The sequence below is a fragment of the Gorilla gorilla genome, chromosome 3 (assembly GCF_029281585.2).
Source record: "Gorilla gorilla gorilla isolate KB3781 chromosome 3, NHGRI_mGorGor1-v2.1_pri, whole genome shotgun sequence".
Taxonomy (NCBI): Eukaryota; Metazoa; Chordata; class Mammalia; order Primates; family Hominidae; genus Gorilla; species Gorilla gorilla.
Genome location: NC_073227.2, coordinates 114,412,972 through 114,429,824, shown reverse-complemented (window position 1 = coordinate 114,429,824; position 16,853 = coordinate 114,412,972).

Sequence of the window (16,853 nt, the reverse complement as noted above, 5' to 3'; positions counted from 1 at the left end):
ACAAATGAGATAAATTATAAGTACTAAATAAAAAAAATGTTATATATGCAATATACATAAATTTTTGTATGTGTAGATATATGGTACTTGTATACTTATACATTAGTTATAAATATAATCCAATCCATTTCACTTTATGAAAAACTCCCTTTTTAGCATTTTTTTCCTTTCATGTTGCAAAGAACTTTCTAATTGGGGAAGCAATTATTGTTGGGTTGCCCTCAGTTATGAGCCTGGGGTCCCTGAGCCTTTTGGGGCCCCTTTAGATCACACTGTAAACTACATAAAAAATGCTACTCAGTGTAGATATCCTGGTTTTGAACGTATTTTCATACTCAATCTTAACAGAAGTTAAAAGAAGAAAGATGATGTTAAGATCATAATTGCAAACTTAACCCTTGTCCACTTCCCACATAAGGGGTCCAAACAAACTCATCCAATGGAATAACCAGTTTTGGGACAAGTTAAACTAGCTACATTGTTTACTTATTATTTAGAGCAGTATAGCCACAGACAGATTATGTTATGGACTGAATGTTTGTGTTTCTCTTAAACTCGTATGTTGAAATATGTGGAAATCACCCACAATGTGATGGAATTAGGAGGTGGGGCCTTTGGAAGGTGAGTACATCACGAGGATGGAGGCCTTATGAATGGGATTAGTGCTGTCACAAGAAGAAACAGGAGAGCTTCCCCCCCTTTCTGTTCCCCACTGTGTGAGAATACAACAAAAAGAAGGCCATTTGCAAATCAGAAAAGGGACCCCCGCCAGAATCTGACCATACTGGCACCATGATCTTGGACTTTCCAGCCTCCAGAACTGTGATAAATTAATTTCTGTTGTCTGAACTAGCCAATCTGTGGTATTCTATTATAGCAGCTGGAACTGGCTGAGGTAAACTATAATTGTTGTTATTTGAATTCCGTTACTCACATGGGTGTTTTGACATAGAGCTTGTAGATGAACATAGAAATTCTGAGTTTAGGGCAGGAAATGATCTTGTAGTAGATTACAAAAATGGCTACAATTTCTTTCCATCCATTTATATACTCTCCCCCCCTTTTATTTTATACTCTCCCCCCTGCTCCCGCTTTTTTTAGAGTGTAACGTTGCATTTCCTCCCACAAAGAGTGGAATCTATTTCCTCATGACTTGAATCTGGGCCATGTGACTTGCTTTGAACTGTAGGAGAGTAGCAAATGTAATAGAGATAGGGACTTGGCTTTTGGGGGCTTGCCTCTCTTGCTGGTCTTGTGAATCCTATATCTACTACAATATCAATAAGCCTGGCAAGCCTGGCAGGGTGATCAGGTTCATGGCTCACTTACCATGTTGCTTCAGTAGACAATCAACTGGTCTCCCTACACGAGAGTAAAACTTTGAATACCAGCTGATCAGAGACACATGTAGGGTGTCCAACTCGTCTTCATTTGGCAGGAAAACTGAGATGGTCGATTACCCCAGGTACATGATTGAGCCCAGCCAAGGCTAGCACAAGAGCCATTGTCTGAGTTCAACCCAGTTTTCTTACCCCCAAATCATGAGTGAATACATACATAAGTTTTTTTTTTTTCTAGCATAGTTTGTTATGATGTAGAAGCTAACTGATACAGACTTTTAGAGACCTATCCAGTTCATTTACCTTGTTTTGGAGATCAGAGAGATGTTGAAATTCAGAGATAAAATGATACCCAAGGTCACTTATCAGGTAAGTATGAAGTTTGTCAAGTAAATCAAAGCCAATGTTAACAAATGCCAGGAGAAATCTTCCAAGGGAAAATATTTGGATAGTAGTATATAAAAAATCCACAGGTGATGACTATCCAATTATGTACATATGGAGAAGCTGTATAATACAGCATACAAAAGCAAGGGTTTTGAAGTTAGGAAGATGTGAATTCAAATTCTACTTGATCATTTCAGATCTTAGATAATTTACCCAACCTGCCTAATCACTAGTTTCCTCAGTGTGAAATGGGCATATTTATATATACACCAATAGGCTTTATAATGTGTGAATTAATTTAATACAATAATATAAAGTATTATATATAATGCCTGGCACATAGGAAAAACTTCATAAATGATAGCGATTGTTTTTATAAACATGCATGTTACAGAGTCATTAAAACACTTGTTTATGGTGTTTTAGTATTTGGTTTTGGACAATCCTAGTAGTGGCCTTGGACTGTCATTTGCATTGCTAGTCCCAGATAGAATATAGACTAAGAAGCAGAGAGCCTAATTTTAGTTATTTTATGCCTCGTTTTTTTTTCCAATTTCTGTAACTATCATAAACATTTACAGCTGCGATATTAGGAAGCTATCTGTGGTTAATTCTATTTTTAATAATCTCTTTTCTGTTTATAGCCAATTTGAAAAGAAAAATTTCCTACAAATAGACCCTAGTTAAAATTTACTCAATCATTTTTGTTTGCAAGTATTAGTTATTATATGGGTTTCAGATAATTATAAAGGAATATTACTAAGACATTAAAGAACAAAATATTCACATTAGCAAAACTAGCCTTAAAACTGTTTGAAGAGTAAAAGGTAACTCAGAAGCTAGAAGACACTAAAATATTCTGATTGGACCTATTGCTGCAATGAATGGCAGGCTGGTACAGTTAAGCGGAAATCCATTCAGGTAACCAAAAAAAAAAAAAGACACCAGCTGTAAACCCCCAGCTGCAGATGGAAGAAAAAAACATTACAGAAAAAGCATCTTAAACTTCTCCGTACTGTAGTTTTTGTGAATGACCATTGTAATGTCTCTGGTATGGGAGCACATTAAGAAGAAAAGGCAAGATCAACACCGTGACCACACCACAAGCCTCAGGAAAGGCATTGTCAGTTTATTGTTGAAGGCACATTGTTTAACATTTCACCGAGGAAAATATCCTTTGGTATTTCAGGGGCAAAGTTGCATCTCCAAAGCTTTCTCTGTTTACAGTTGTCTTCTCATAAATTCCATTGTAAACAACCTACTCTCCATAAGGTGATTTCTCTATAGGCATCTAATTTAAATAATAATTATAGTCTCTGAATTTGACATTAGCATATTTTTATACTGTGGAATAAGATTGTATTAAAAAATTCTAGATGTGAGGTTAATCTCAGGAAATAAAATTTTACTGGATGATACTGTGATCATGTTTTAGAGTACAAATTAAGGTCTTCATTATATAATTAATATCTTAAAAAATTGTTACCAAGCAGATTAAAAAAAATAAAGGAGCTCACATACATTTTTATTTAGGCAACCATAAAATAATATTGCTTTAAGCCTATGTATGCAGAGTGAATTATTTGGTATTTTAAAGGTGCTTAAGTGTGTACTTGTACAGAGGAAGCTCTCTGTCTATAGGACAGGTTTAAGGCACAATAGCAGCATTACTAGCTTCTCCAAGTATTCCCACCAGGGAGCCTTCATCTATCCCTAGTGAGACCAGAATGAGTTGGTAGTTCAAATTCCATAGCCCATTCAGTCTCCTGAGACTTCAAACGAGGGAGCCAATTATGATGGTGGGTGCTGGGTTGTAGACTTGTGTCCATGATTAATCAGACTGGGTCTGCCTCCAGTTCACATTATAAACTCCAGCGAGTGACACTCAGGTGGTGTAGCTTTCACTCAGGCCCACATGGACCGGGTTTAAACTGAAGAACTGACATTCTGCAAGAGAAGGCTTCTTATTAGTCCCTTGAATTTATCAAAAGCCATCAATTGCTTCCTTGGTGGACTACCTTATGCAGCAGCTAGCATTCACTTTTATATTACCTTTTAAAGAGCAGGGCCTGATGTTTATAAAAAATAATATGAAATTTGGCATGACACCTAAGAAATTTAACATAGACGGCTAAATAATAGCATGTTTTCTTCTGTAAGAGATAATACTATTTGATTAGATGCGATGAATAAGTAAAAACTCTCTGAAGTTTTAATTTTTAACAGTTTTACTTTAAAAAACTTATTTATTTGGTTTATCCAGGTGAAATGTTAATGTTTGGAAATGACTGCACATTTAGAAATACATATCCAAGCAAAGGAAAATTGTAAATTTAGGGACATAAGAGAAATTACATTTCAATAAAGGATAATGTATATGATAAACACTATTATTATAATGCTTCTTGGTGTTGCTGAACAATTTTGTGAATTAGGTTTTACCCAGAGATACTGGGTACCATAGAAGAGCATAATTAAATATCGAGTCAATAACTTTCCTTTTAGACGGACTAGAATAAGAAGAGGATCTCATTCTAAACTCCTGCAATAGTTTGTATGAAAACTTTTTAACTTTAAATTGATTTTTAATGGGAAAAAGGAAATACTTGAGCTCACAGTCTAAATTATACAAATAACTATTTATAATTTTTAACATATTATTCTTTAAAAGCCTAATCAGTGATCAAAAGGTTGCGATGGTTTGTTTTACTTCTGCTCCTGGAGTATGTATATGCATTTTATGTACTGATGACTCTTTTAATCTTGTAAGAACCAGATCCAGCAATGAATCACATTCTTTGAGTGAATAATTCAGTCCTTGACGCCAACCTCTGAGGGGGAATATTGTGGTCATGCTGTCTGAACAGTGTGGTAGCTATGGCTACCTATATAATTCTTCCCAATGAAAAAAAAGTGACAATGACATTAAATTTAATCAGGTTCCCCTTTTCTGTGGTTCCCACTGGGATGAGCCACTAGTGTCTTGCCTTAAATATTCAAAGGCCTTCCTGAGTAGTTTGCATGTGTTCATATACTGGGACAATGTCCTGCTAATACAGAACAATAGATCTGTCATGTATTTCTCCTGCAAGTGGATGTGAGTCTAAAGTTACTGAGTATAAGGTTTAAGGGCTGTTTTCCCCTCAGTGACTGTCTTTACTTAAGTCTGAACAAATGGGAGTAAGGAAACGTACATAGACACTAAAGTGTAGTGAACTTGATTATCTGAATTGGAAACTCAAGTGGGATAAAGAATTCTGATTGCTAAATAATCATAAAGCTGCCCAGCATTTTCAGTCACAGTTCATCTGATATGGAAGACACAGTACAGATTATCACATGGCTGAAAACATTTGCAAAACATACTCGGCAAATATTTAGGGACAGTAACCTATATCCATGCCCTTGTACTTCTGCAGAATATTCAGGTGGATATAACTTTTTAAAAAATCATAGTTGAGAAATTATAAGATATATTTTGTGTCCATTGTACATACCTGGGAGGATGGTAAGCTAAATTTTAGCCTTCAGAGGATGAAAAACACAAAAGGATGGTCATAATAATAATCTGTAAATGTCTGTAACAGATCTGTGTTATTCATTTAAAATCTCTCTGCTCATGACTTTGATATTTGGAGAAACTGAAGGAAGGGAAATACAAATTAATTCCTTTTGTCGCTCTGTTTTGTTTTGTTTTTTTCAGAAAGGCAAAACCGAACAAGCAAATAAACAAAAAACTAGCAAACAAAACTCATTATTTCTAGGAAAGAAGTGCATTTTGAAAGTAATTAAGGATTGTACATGATGTTTTCTACTATCTAAACAGAGTAAGCTTGTCTTGGGTTACATTTAATTCCCTAATATCTGATATTAAAAACTGACACTGAAAATCTTTGAATAGCATTAATTAATTTATTTGTGTGATATATTATAAACCTAAGAACAATATTTAAATGGTATATAATAGACATAATATAATAAATGGTAAACTTCACAATTCTTTCAGACTTTTGAAGATGCTTGCATAATACTACCTGCTAATTTTCTTCTATCATGCATAAATAAAATAGAAGTGAAATGTTGGACATTCTTTATTTTTCTTCTACTTTATTGCCTCTCTTATTGGGTCTGAACTTCTATTGAAATCTTAGTGTTCTTTGTGTAGTAGATATGCATGTTTAACTCCTACTAACATCAATTTCATTGCTAGTTAGTTAGAAAATTGTTAGTTCATTACACAATTGAAAGGAAGATTGATCCCTTTATAGGTTTATGTTTTAATTTACTAGGTAGGTGTTTAAAGATGGACAACTTAAAATTGTTTCTAATGTCAAGATCTTAGTCTAAGAAATGAGCTTATCACAAACCTATAAGAGATTTCTTCTTTAATGGCATATTATTGACCTCCGAGTCATGGAGGAGTTCAAGGTCAACCAGTGAGACACTCACAGTGGTCAACTATTTTTGACTGACTGACACTTGTTTTTTAGCCTTTGAAAATGTGATTTCATGTTTATCAAACTTTGACATAAAGCATTGTGTGCAATATAAAAATAAGGACCTTATGCTATGGCTTTCTAATATAAATTTGACAGGCAATATATTGCCATCCTTTTTAGGACAGATCAGTGTCAAGGGGCCAGGAGGTCAGGAATGAACAGTCTTACTGAATAGGTTTCAGTCAGAGAAGACAGGTTCCACAGGAAAAATGGCTTTCCAAATGGTCCCATTTGTAGACCTAAGACATAGCAACTCAACTCTCTCTGCTTTTCCTATTGTCTGGCAACAGGGAGATAGAACAAATCAGTAACCTATGTACATATACCAAAGATGACATGAGATCATTGTTAAGTGTACAGTGGAAAGGAGTTTCGGGAGGGTTTTATGTAAATGCCAGGACTGAACCTAGGAAAAAAGTGTGGTAGGTAAAGTTTATCTTTATGACTTTTTATGCCTCAGGACTTAATTTTTTCCTTCCATATGGTTTCCCTTCTTGAATATTTCTTGCCTTTTAGAAGTAAAATGTTAGCTGATAAATGGTTAGTGTCTGACCTATTCCAAAATATCTTAAAGGGTGTTTACATCTATGATTTCAGCCATCATAACCTGCATAGAACATAACTGGCTGTTCACTCTCTCATTTCTGTCTTTCCTACTTAGTTCTTGTTTGCACTACAGAAACCAAAGTTAGAAGAAACCATATAAGTTTTGAAAATCACATTCTTGCCAATGGATTTGTTTGTATGCAATTCTTACATCTGAAAGAATTGATAAATAAAATATTGGAATGCTACTTCCAAAATGTATTGTTTTTTGCATTAGGCTTGGTGATTCTTTTGTGCTTATTGTATTTCAAAGAAATCACTTTAAAAATATTTCCTTTTAAAAAAGCAACCTTTTGTAAAAGATCCCCTTAAATAATACATTTTCTTTGGAGGCAAAATAACCAAAATCATAAAACTATTTTAATGTCTATAATCTCATTGTGTAGACATTTCCACTAAGGACATTTGGACTATAACCATTATTTTTGTATTATAAGTATTAATGTGATTAATGCCTTGTATTGGAATCTCATGTGGTTGCTTTTGCTGCTGAACCTTTTGAAAGTAAGTTGCAGATATCATGATATTTCATTCTTAACTATTTTGGCCTGTATCTCCTAAAAGCAAAGAAACTCTTCTACAAAATCTTAATACTATTTTTAAAAGAATTCAACAGTAACATAATAACAGTTTATAGATATATAGTCCATATTCAAATTTCTTCAATTGTCCCCCAAATGCCCTTTATGTAGCTATAACTTCCTTTCTTCCCTCTTTCTTTCTTCCCTCCCCCTCCCTTTTCCATCCTTTCTTTCCTCCTTTCCTATCCTTTCTTTCCTCCTTTCCTTCTCCCTTTTTCCTCTCCCCTCCCTTTCTCCGTCCTTTCCTTCCTTCTCCTTCCTTCCTTCCCCTCCTTCCCTCCCTCCCTTCCTCCCTTCCTTCTTTCCTTCCTTCCTTCCTATCCAAGGTCCAATCAAGGATAGTGCATTGTGTATAGTTAAATTAAAGGACACTACTTGGTCTCCTCTAGTCTAGAATATTCCTGCTCCCACTATTTATTGTTTTATCATGATCTTTGTGTTTATGAAGAGTCCAGTCAATTGTCTTATGTAAAGTTACACAATCTGGATTTTTTCTGATTATCTCGTAATTAAATTCAGGTTGATTATTTTTGATAATACTACTACATAAATGATTTGGAGAGATTCACATTGAATTTATTCTTTTTCAGTTATATATAACAGGCACATATTCACCTATTTTGAATTACTTATTCAGAGGTAAAATATACTTTGCCAATTAGAAATATTTTAATTTATATTTCATGATTATTGATAAAGTCAAATATAATTAATTTTTTATTAGGTTTTTTTTTTTTTTTTTTTGAGACAGAGTCTTGCTCTGTCACCCAGGCTGGAGTGCAGTGGTGTGATCTTGGCTCACTGCAACCTCTGCTTCCCGAGTTCAAGCAATTCTCCTGTCTCAGCCTCTCGAGTAGCTGGGATCACAGGCATGTGCCATCACGCCTGGCTAATTTTTGTATTTTTAGTAGAGACAGGGTTTCACCATGTTGGCCAGGCTTGTCTCGAACTCCTGAGCTCAGGTGATCCGCCCACTTCGGCCTCCCAATGTGCTGGGATTACAGGCATGAGCCACCGTGCCCAGCCTATTAGTATATTTAAATAGATTTGTTGGTTATTTATTTTGCCCATCAGATAAGTTAGTTTAATAATGTACTTACACCAATGACACTGTGGAAACTGAAGGCATCACTTTTCCCTCTCTTTGGTGCAGTCAAGGGATAGCCATGTGATTTAAACCTGACCAATTACAGACTTTCTCTCAGGACTTTTGAAAATTGAGTGAAAGATGCAAAGGATTGCAGAAGTTTATTCATTACATCTGTGGCAATATGCTGGTCACATTCTCCTTGCTTAAGGGTTCTTGTGGCTTTACTCTTAGGAGTCCTTGCCCCTCATTTTAAGAAAACTAATTCTCCAGCTGTCTGTCACTTCTGTGACCCTTATGATATGCTTTCAATATGTTATCTTCTGCTAAAGTTAATCACAGTTGCTTTCTAAGGCATGTAGCAAAGAAACCTCATTGTGATTTCTATAAAATTATAACTTTATGCTAGATCAAGAGCTAGTCTCTGAAAACATTTCTACTAGAGAAAATGGAAAAAGTTAAAGCTTTAAGTTCATATGATGATCTGAGGATGTAATGCTCAACTTTAAGGTTTTAGTTGATTTTAAATGAAGAAGGTTAAAGCAAGAAAGAGATATCAAATTTTAGCCTATCAAATTAGCAAGGATGAAAAAGATGAAACTTACATGGAGAGAAGGGCAATCTCTCTTATGAACTGTTGGTGGGATATAAACTGATAATAGTAATTTATACTGCAGTTTGGTAGTATAAATCAACATTTAAAATGAGCATATCCTTTGATTTAGTAATCCTACTTCAAGCACTGACTTCTGAAAAGATAATTCCACTTGTTAGAAAAGGTGTATGTACAAGGATGTTCACTGAAGCAGTTTAAAGAGCACAACATTGGCGAACAGCCAATATCCATCAATAAAAAATTGTGTAAATAGTGCATACATACAATAGTGCATTTTGTAGTTGTTAAAAGAAATAGCAATATCTATTTGTTGACAGAAAAAACATTAATAATAAATTATTTAACAAATAATAATAAAATATTTTACAAATAATAAATTATTTTACAAATAAAACTTTTGTTTTAGAATACTTTTAGATTTATAAAAAAATTGTGCTAAAATTCTTATGGAATTTCAGGGACTCTGAATAATAAAAAAATTCTTGGAAAAAAAAAGAACAAAATTAGATGTCTCACACTTCCTGATTTGAAAACTTATTACAAAGCTATAGTAATCAAAACAGTGTGGTACTGGCATAAAGACAAGGCATACAGACCAATGGAATAGAATAGAGAGCCCAGAAATACACCCTTGCATGTATGGTCAAATGATTTTTAACCCAGATACCAAGACCATTCAAGCAGGAAAGGACAGTCTCCTCAACAAATGATCCCTGGCTCCTTTTATTGACAAATAGTAGTATAAACCAAATTCTGGGTACTGGATATGTTTGTTGCAACTGGGGTGTCATTGTTTCTAGACCCTCTTCAGTGAACAGAACTGGAAAATGTGTATATGTATACTAATCTGTGTATACATACATATCTGTAATTATTTATCCTGTTAAAATGAGTTCATACTGATGTCTTCAAATCTAACCTAGTACCACATAGTTCATTCTTGCCTTTGCCTCTTGCATTTTTATTTCCTTCTTTTCTAATAAGCAGAAGCTTGGCTTCTACTGTCAGCTACTTTTTACTTATTTGTTCAACCAGTATACATGTAGAGCAGTTTCAGAATTATTAACCTGTATTCCCATGAGAAATGACTTTACCATCTAGGTGTAATGTTTATGTACAGTTCTTTTGACTTTAGTTTTACAGTATCCAGTCAATCTAGTCAACAATATATAAAATTGTTTATAAAGTTTCAAGAAAATACTTTTATTTTTAAAGTTATATGAATATTTTACGGCTACATTATTTATTTCTTTATTTATTTGAGACAGAGTCTCACCCAATCATCCAGGCTGGAGTGAAGTGGTGTGATCTCAGCTCACTGCAGCCTCTGCCTCCTGGGCTCAAGTGATTCTCAAGCCTCAGCTTCTCAAGTAGCTGGGACTACAGACGTGCGCCAGCACGCTCAGCTATTTTTTTTTTTTTTTGTATTTTTAGTAGAGACAGGGTTTCACCATGTTGGCCAGGCTGGTCTCAAAATCCTGACTCTCAGTAATCTGCCCACCTTGGTCTCCCAAACTGCTGAGATTACAGGTGTGAGCCACCGCACCCAGCTCAACTACATTATTATTGTTAAAGTTTGAAACAATGTAGATGATAGCATGAAACACAGTTAAAAATTTGGTTTAGATCCTTCTAATCCACTTACAAATATATATATATGTGTGTGTATGTGTGTGTGTGTATGCATGTGTGTGCATGTGTGTGTGTGTATGCATGTGTGTGCATGTTTGTGTATAATCCATATATATGAATAGGTATATATATACACACACATGCACACACAGATATATGCAAGTAGTCTATATGTATTTGTCTTATTTATATGCGTTTTTCAGTGGCTTGCCTTTTTCGAAAATAGTTCATTACTATGATTGCTGTGCCTGCATGTTGGTCTACATTTAAGGGTGTTATTTTTTGGTATAATTGTACCATTGTATATTTACTTGTTTCCTTACACAGTAAGTGACTGTATTCATTTTCTAGGGTTGTTGTAACAAAATACCATACACTGAGTCACTTCAAACAAAGAAATTTGTCACATACTCTGGAGGCTAGAAGCCTGAAATCCTGGTGCCCAATGGATCATGCTCTCTCTGACAGGTCTAGGGGAGAATTCTTCCTGCCTCTTCTAGCTTCTGGTGTTTGCCAGTAATCCTTTGTTTTCCTTGGGTTGTAGATGCATCACTCTAGTCACATGACCATCTTCTCTGTGTGTATCTTCACATTGTCATCCCTCTGTGCATGCCTGTGTTTACAAGGTATTCTCTTTTATAAGGATACCAGCCATATTGGATTAAGGACCCATCCTACTCTAGTATGACCTTATCTGAACTACTCTGCAATGAGCCTATTTCCAACCAAGGACCTATTTTGAAGTACTATGGGTTATGGTTTTGACACATCTTTTTTGGGGGACACACATTAACCTATAACAGTGACTTTCTCAGTTTTTGCTACTTTAGGCATTAACACAATGAAAATACTTATGTGTACATCTTTGTGTATGGGTATGACAGTCTTCAGATAGAGGCTCCTAAGAGGAATTGTTCGGTCAGATGGTAAGTACCTTAAATGTTTTAGAATATTCTGCTGAATGGTCTTCCCAAAAACATTCATTTACCATCTTCCCAACATTGCATGAGAGAGTTTGTTTCCTTACATTCCTGTGAACACTTACTGTTACAATTGTTAAAAATTGTCCTTCTGTTGGAAAAAGAGTCAGATAGAATATATTTCTTTTTGCCTTAAAGTAGCTTTCATTGTATTCTAAATCTTTTAAAGCAAATTTTGATAATTTCTTTCTGGAAGCCCTCTCTACAAAGGGCAAAAACACCTAGCCTTTGAGTCTCAGTAGGAGACAGACTCACCCCTTCCTTTTTGTCTCCTCATCTGTTCCCTGGGCTCTGCTCCAATATCAAACTCTATGTTTCTATAAACAACAACAACAACAACAACCAAAAATGAAATAACCTCCTAGACACATCAGTTGATTTAAGTAGGTTTTGGGGATGGAGGTTGAAAAGTACTATTTTAACTAATAATCCCCGGTGTCAGTTAATCTGGTAAAAGGTCCATTGTGCACCTCCTACTTTTCTATTTAAATTTTTGTGGACTCCTGCAGAAGTGTCCATTATAGTCAAAGAATTCATCTTCAGAGTTTGGGGCTGCATGGCGGGGTAACAGGGCATGTGTGTGCCGTGATACTTTGTCAAAGGGCAGTGACTCCCACATACGATTTACCATCTCTTCTGAGGCTTCACGGTTCCTGTACCTGCACTTAGTACCTAGAACTCCAGACACATGTGATCGGAGCATGAATAAAGGGAACTTTTAATATCTGAGTCACCCACATTAATTCCTTCTCCTCTTCTGACAGGTGAATATTTCCTCCTGTTTTAGAGGTAGGATTCCCTTTCTTCCCCCTGGGTGGCTCAGCCTTTACAAAGGTGGTAATAGAGTGTTTCAGAGATGTGAATGGGTCAGGATATCCCTGGTTGCTGGGTTGTCTGGTCCTTACTCTCTGAGTCAGTTTCAAAGAAGGTCAGGAATAAAGCCTTGGATTCTGTCCCAGAATTCTTTCTCTTCATCTAGCTGTGATACCTATGCACTAGACTAAGGAATGGAGAGGGAGCTTTTATCAACAGGTAACTTCTGGCTTTAATTATTTCAGCCAGTTGCCTTGATTTGTTTTGTTCACTTTTGGCCTGTGTTTTATATACATGTAGTGACCATTTTCAGTCATCAGTGCCCTTCCTGCAACTCTAGGAATTGCCTTCCAGACTGCCTTAATGCCCGCTGCCTTAGTGGTTATAATTTATTTCTTAGAAGGTTATCCAAATATTCACATTCCTCATTTACTCCAATGGGACATTTGTGTTTTCCTTATAAATTTTTAAAAATGGAGGCCAAATCCAGTGGGATCATTTATCATTGTGTTATAGATTTGTATCTGAAATATTGATGCTGATTCCATTGAATCGTCCCTCAATTTTTCCAATCAAGTTTGTTCTTGACTATCTGCTTATAAAGAAAATAAAACTATGGGCACAGTAACTCAGGGAATGCACTGCATTGAATGCTGATATGCAATAATGAAGAAAAAAATAACCTCTTCATAATCAAAAGAATTATGTCAAGTATGGTTGAGGGTTGGATTTTGTCCTCTAAAAAGACATGTTGATGTCCTAACATGTTTTCTCTGTGACCGTGACTTTGTTTGGAAATAGCATCTTTGAGATGTGAGTTAAGATGAGGCCATCCTCAATTAGGGTGGGCCCTAATCCAGTATAACTGGGGTGCTTATTACAAAAAGAAAACAGGCTGGGCACCGTGGCTCACTCCTGTAATCCCAGTACTTTGGGAGGTTGAGACAGGTGAATCACTTGAGGTCAGGAGTTTGAGACCAGCCTGGCCAGCACAGTGAAACCCCATCTCTACTAAGAATACAAAATGTAGTTGGGTGTGGTAGTAGGCACCTGTAATCCCAGCTACTTGGTGGGAGGCTGAGGCAGGAGAATTGCTTGAACCGGGAGGTGGAGGTTGCAGTGAGCTGAGATCATGCCACTGAACTCCAGCCTGGGTGACAGAGCAAGACCCTGTTTCAAAAAACAAAACAAAACAAAACAAAACAAAAAACCAAAAGAGATTACAGACACACTGGAAGGAGAAGAACACCATGTGAGGACAGAGAAACAGAGGGAAGATGGCCATGTGAAGATGGAGGCTGAGAGTGGGGCTCTGCTGCTGCAAGGAAAGAAATACCTGAAGCTATCAGAAGATGAGAGTCAGGGAAGACTCCTTCCCTAGAGCATTTAGAAGAAGCTTGGTTCTGCCAACATGCTGATTTTGATCAAGCCTCCAGAACGGTGGGAGAATGAACTTCTTTGGTTTTAAACCACTCAGTCTGTGGTACTTTGTTACAGCAACCATAGGAAATTGCTAGAGGTATTCTTAAAAAGTAGATTTTAATAACCAAAGGAATCTATAATATATATTATACTTCCATGAACAAATTTCTTGAATCCTTTAGATATTTTCAATATCTTCTAAACAAATACTGCAAATCCTGTATGTTTTTTCATATGTATATCTGAATCTATGTTCAGATGTGTATTTTCCCTCATATACTGTGACTCTTCTTGCTTTCAAAATATATACTTCATCAGTTTTCAAACATGTATTATCAATCTTCTGAAGTTTGTCTACATATGAGTACAAGAGCCTTTCTCTCCTGTGGGTTACAAAACAAACAGTTCTTGGAAATCTATATGTGGGGGATCTAGGGTTGTACACAGTATAAAAGAAAACCCGTGAAACTGCTGTGTTAAAACTAAGTGCCATAGTCACCAACTTCTACTTGGTAGTCAATCCCTCTCATTTCTTCCTGCATGGAAGACTTAAGTAAACAACAAAAAGGATGTGCCAAAATTTCTGGAATTTTGGTTTTATTTCAATAATAGTTACTTGATGATTTTGTTATTGACTTAAAAAAATAAAGCAGGAACAAGTTTTTCATTTGCTATGACATTGCTGGCTATCCTAGCCAGCTGCTTCCTTCAAAAAAAATTCTGATAAAAACAATAAGTCTTATATTAGGTTTACTGTTCTTTCTCCAGATGTTATAATTCTCAGAAAAATGAGACAGTAGTCTTGCGGCAAAGCTAGTTGTTTCCATTGCCCTTGCATAGGAAAAGTATCTCATAAATCATTAGCAGTTTATGCCAGCCTGGAAACAGAATCCTAGTTTCCCTTGAAAGGAGATTTTAGAAACTACAGGAACCTTGCATGTTGTGATATGGTCGTTGGCAAGGGGCAAGTCCTTTAAGTGACAAACTGCTATGGAGTACTAGTCATCTAGGTACAGAGGGTATGTGATATTACCAAACAAATACCTACATGTATCTCACATATTTATCCTTAAGCTTATTAAATCTCAATATTTTCAGTTTGAAAACCTTAATATATATCTTATTATTAAGAAAACTGAAAGAGATCTCTTTTGATCTTATCTACCATTATCATAAGCAGCAGGCATTCATTGCCACCTTTCATGTGTAGGAACTAAAGAGTAGCAATATATTCTTCCTCTCACTAGCAGGCCATACAACTTAATTGAGATGATGCAATTACCTTTCCATATAATTAAAATAGACATTTTTTTCCTTTTCCTAATTATAGCACTATATGGGGGTTTGGGTTCTCCTTCCTAGAGATTCATTTCTTTCCTTCTGGATGGGTAATAGATGGTACCTTTAAAATCCCATTAGTAAGAATAGACATAAAATTGTATCATTTTGAAATAAACTCTATAGTTTATTTTACAAGACTGTATAGTGTTTCTCCCACTTTTTTTTAAGTTTTATTTTATTATTATTATACTTTAAGTTTTAGGGTACATGGGCACAATGTGCAGGTTAGTTACATATGTATACATGTGCCATGCTGGTGTGCTGCACCCATTAACTCGTCATTTAGTATTAGGTATATCTCCTAATGCTATCCCTCCCCCCTCCCCCCGCCCCCCACCCCACAACAGTCCCCAGAGTGTGATGTTCCCCTTCCTGTGTCCATGTGATCTCATTGTTCAATTCCCACCTATGAGTGAGAATATGCAGTGTTTGGTTTTTTGTTCTTGCGATAGTTTACTGAGAATGATGATTTGCAATTTCATCCATGTCCCTACAAAGGACATGAACTCATCATTTTTTATGGCTGCAGAGTATTCCATGGTGTATATGTGCCACATTTTCTTAATCCAGTCTATCATTGTTGGTTTGGTTTTGGGTTGGTGCCAAGTCTTTGCTATTGTGAATAGTGCCGCAATAAACATACGTGTGCATGTGTCTTTATAGCAGCATGATTTATAGTCCTTTGGGTATATACCCAGCAATGGGATGGCTGGGTCAAATGGTATTTCTAGTTCTAGATCCCTGAGGAATCACCACACTGACTTCCACAATGGTTGAACTAGTTTACAGTCCCACCAACAGTGTAAAAGTGTTCCTATTTTTCCACATCCTCTCCAGCACCTGTGTTTCCTGACTTTTTAATGATTGCCATTCTAACTGGTGTAACATGGTATCTCATTGTGGTTTTGATTTGCATTTCTCTGATGGCCAGTGATGGTGAGCATTTTTTCATGAGTTTTTTGGCTGCATAAATGTCTTCTTTTGAGAAGTGTCTGTTCATGTCCTTCACCCACTTTTTGATGGGGTTGTTTGTTTTTTTCTTATAAATTTGTTTGAGTTTGTTGTAGATTCTGGATATTAGCCGTTTGTCAGATGAATAGGTTGTGAAAATTTTCTCCCATTTTGTAGGTTGCCTGTTCACTCTGATAGTAGTTACTTTTGCTGTGCCGAAGCTCTTTAGTTTAATGAGATTCTATGTGTCAATTCTGGCTTTTGTTGCCATTGCTTTTGGTGTTTTAGACATGAAGTCCTTGCCCATGCCTATGTCCTGAATGGTAATGCCTAGGTTTTCTTCTAGGGTTTTTATGGTTTTAGGTCTAATGTTTAAGTCTTTAATCCATCTTGAATTGATTTTTGTATAAGGTGGAAGGAAGGGATCCAGTTTCAGCTTTCTACATATGGCTAACCAGTTTTCCCAGCACCATTTATTGAATAGGGAATCATTTCCCCATTGCTTGTTTTTCTCAGGTTTGTCAAAGATCAGATAGTTGTAGATATGTGGTATTATTTCTGAGGGCTCTGTTCTGTTCCATTGATCTATATCTCTGTT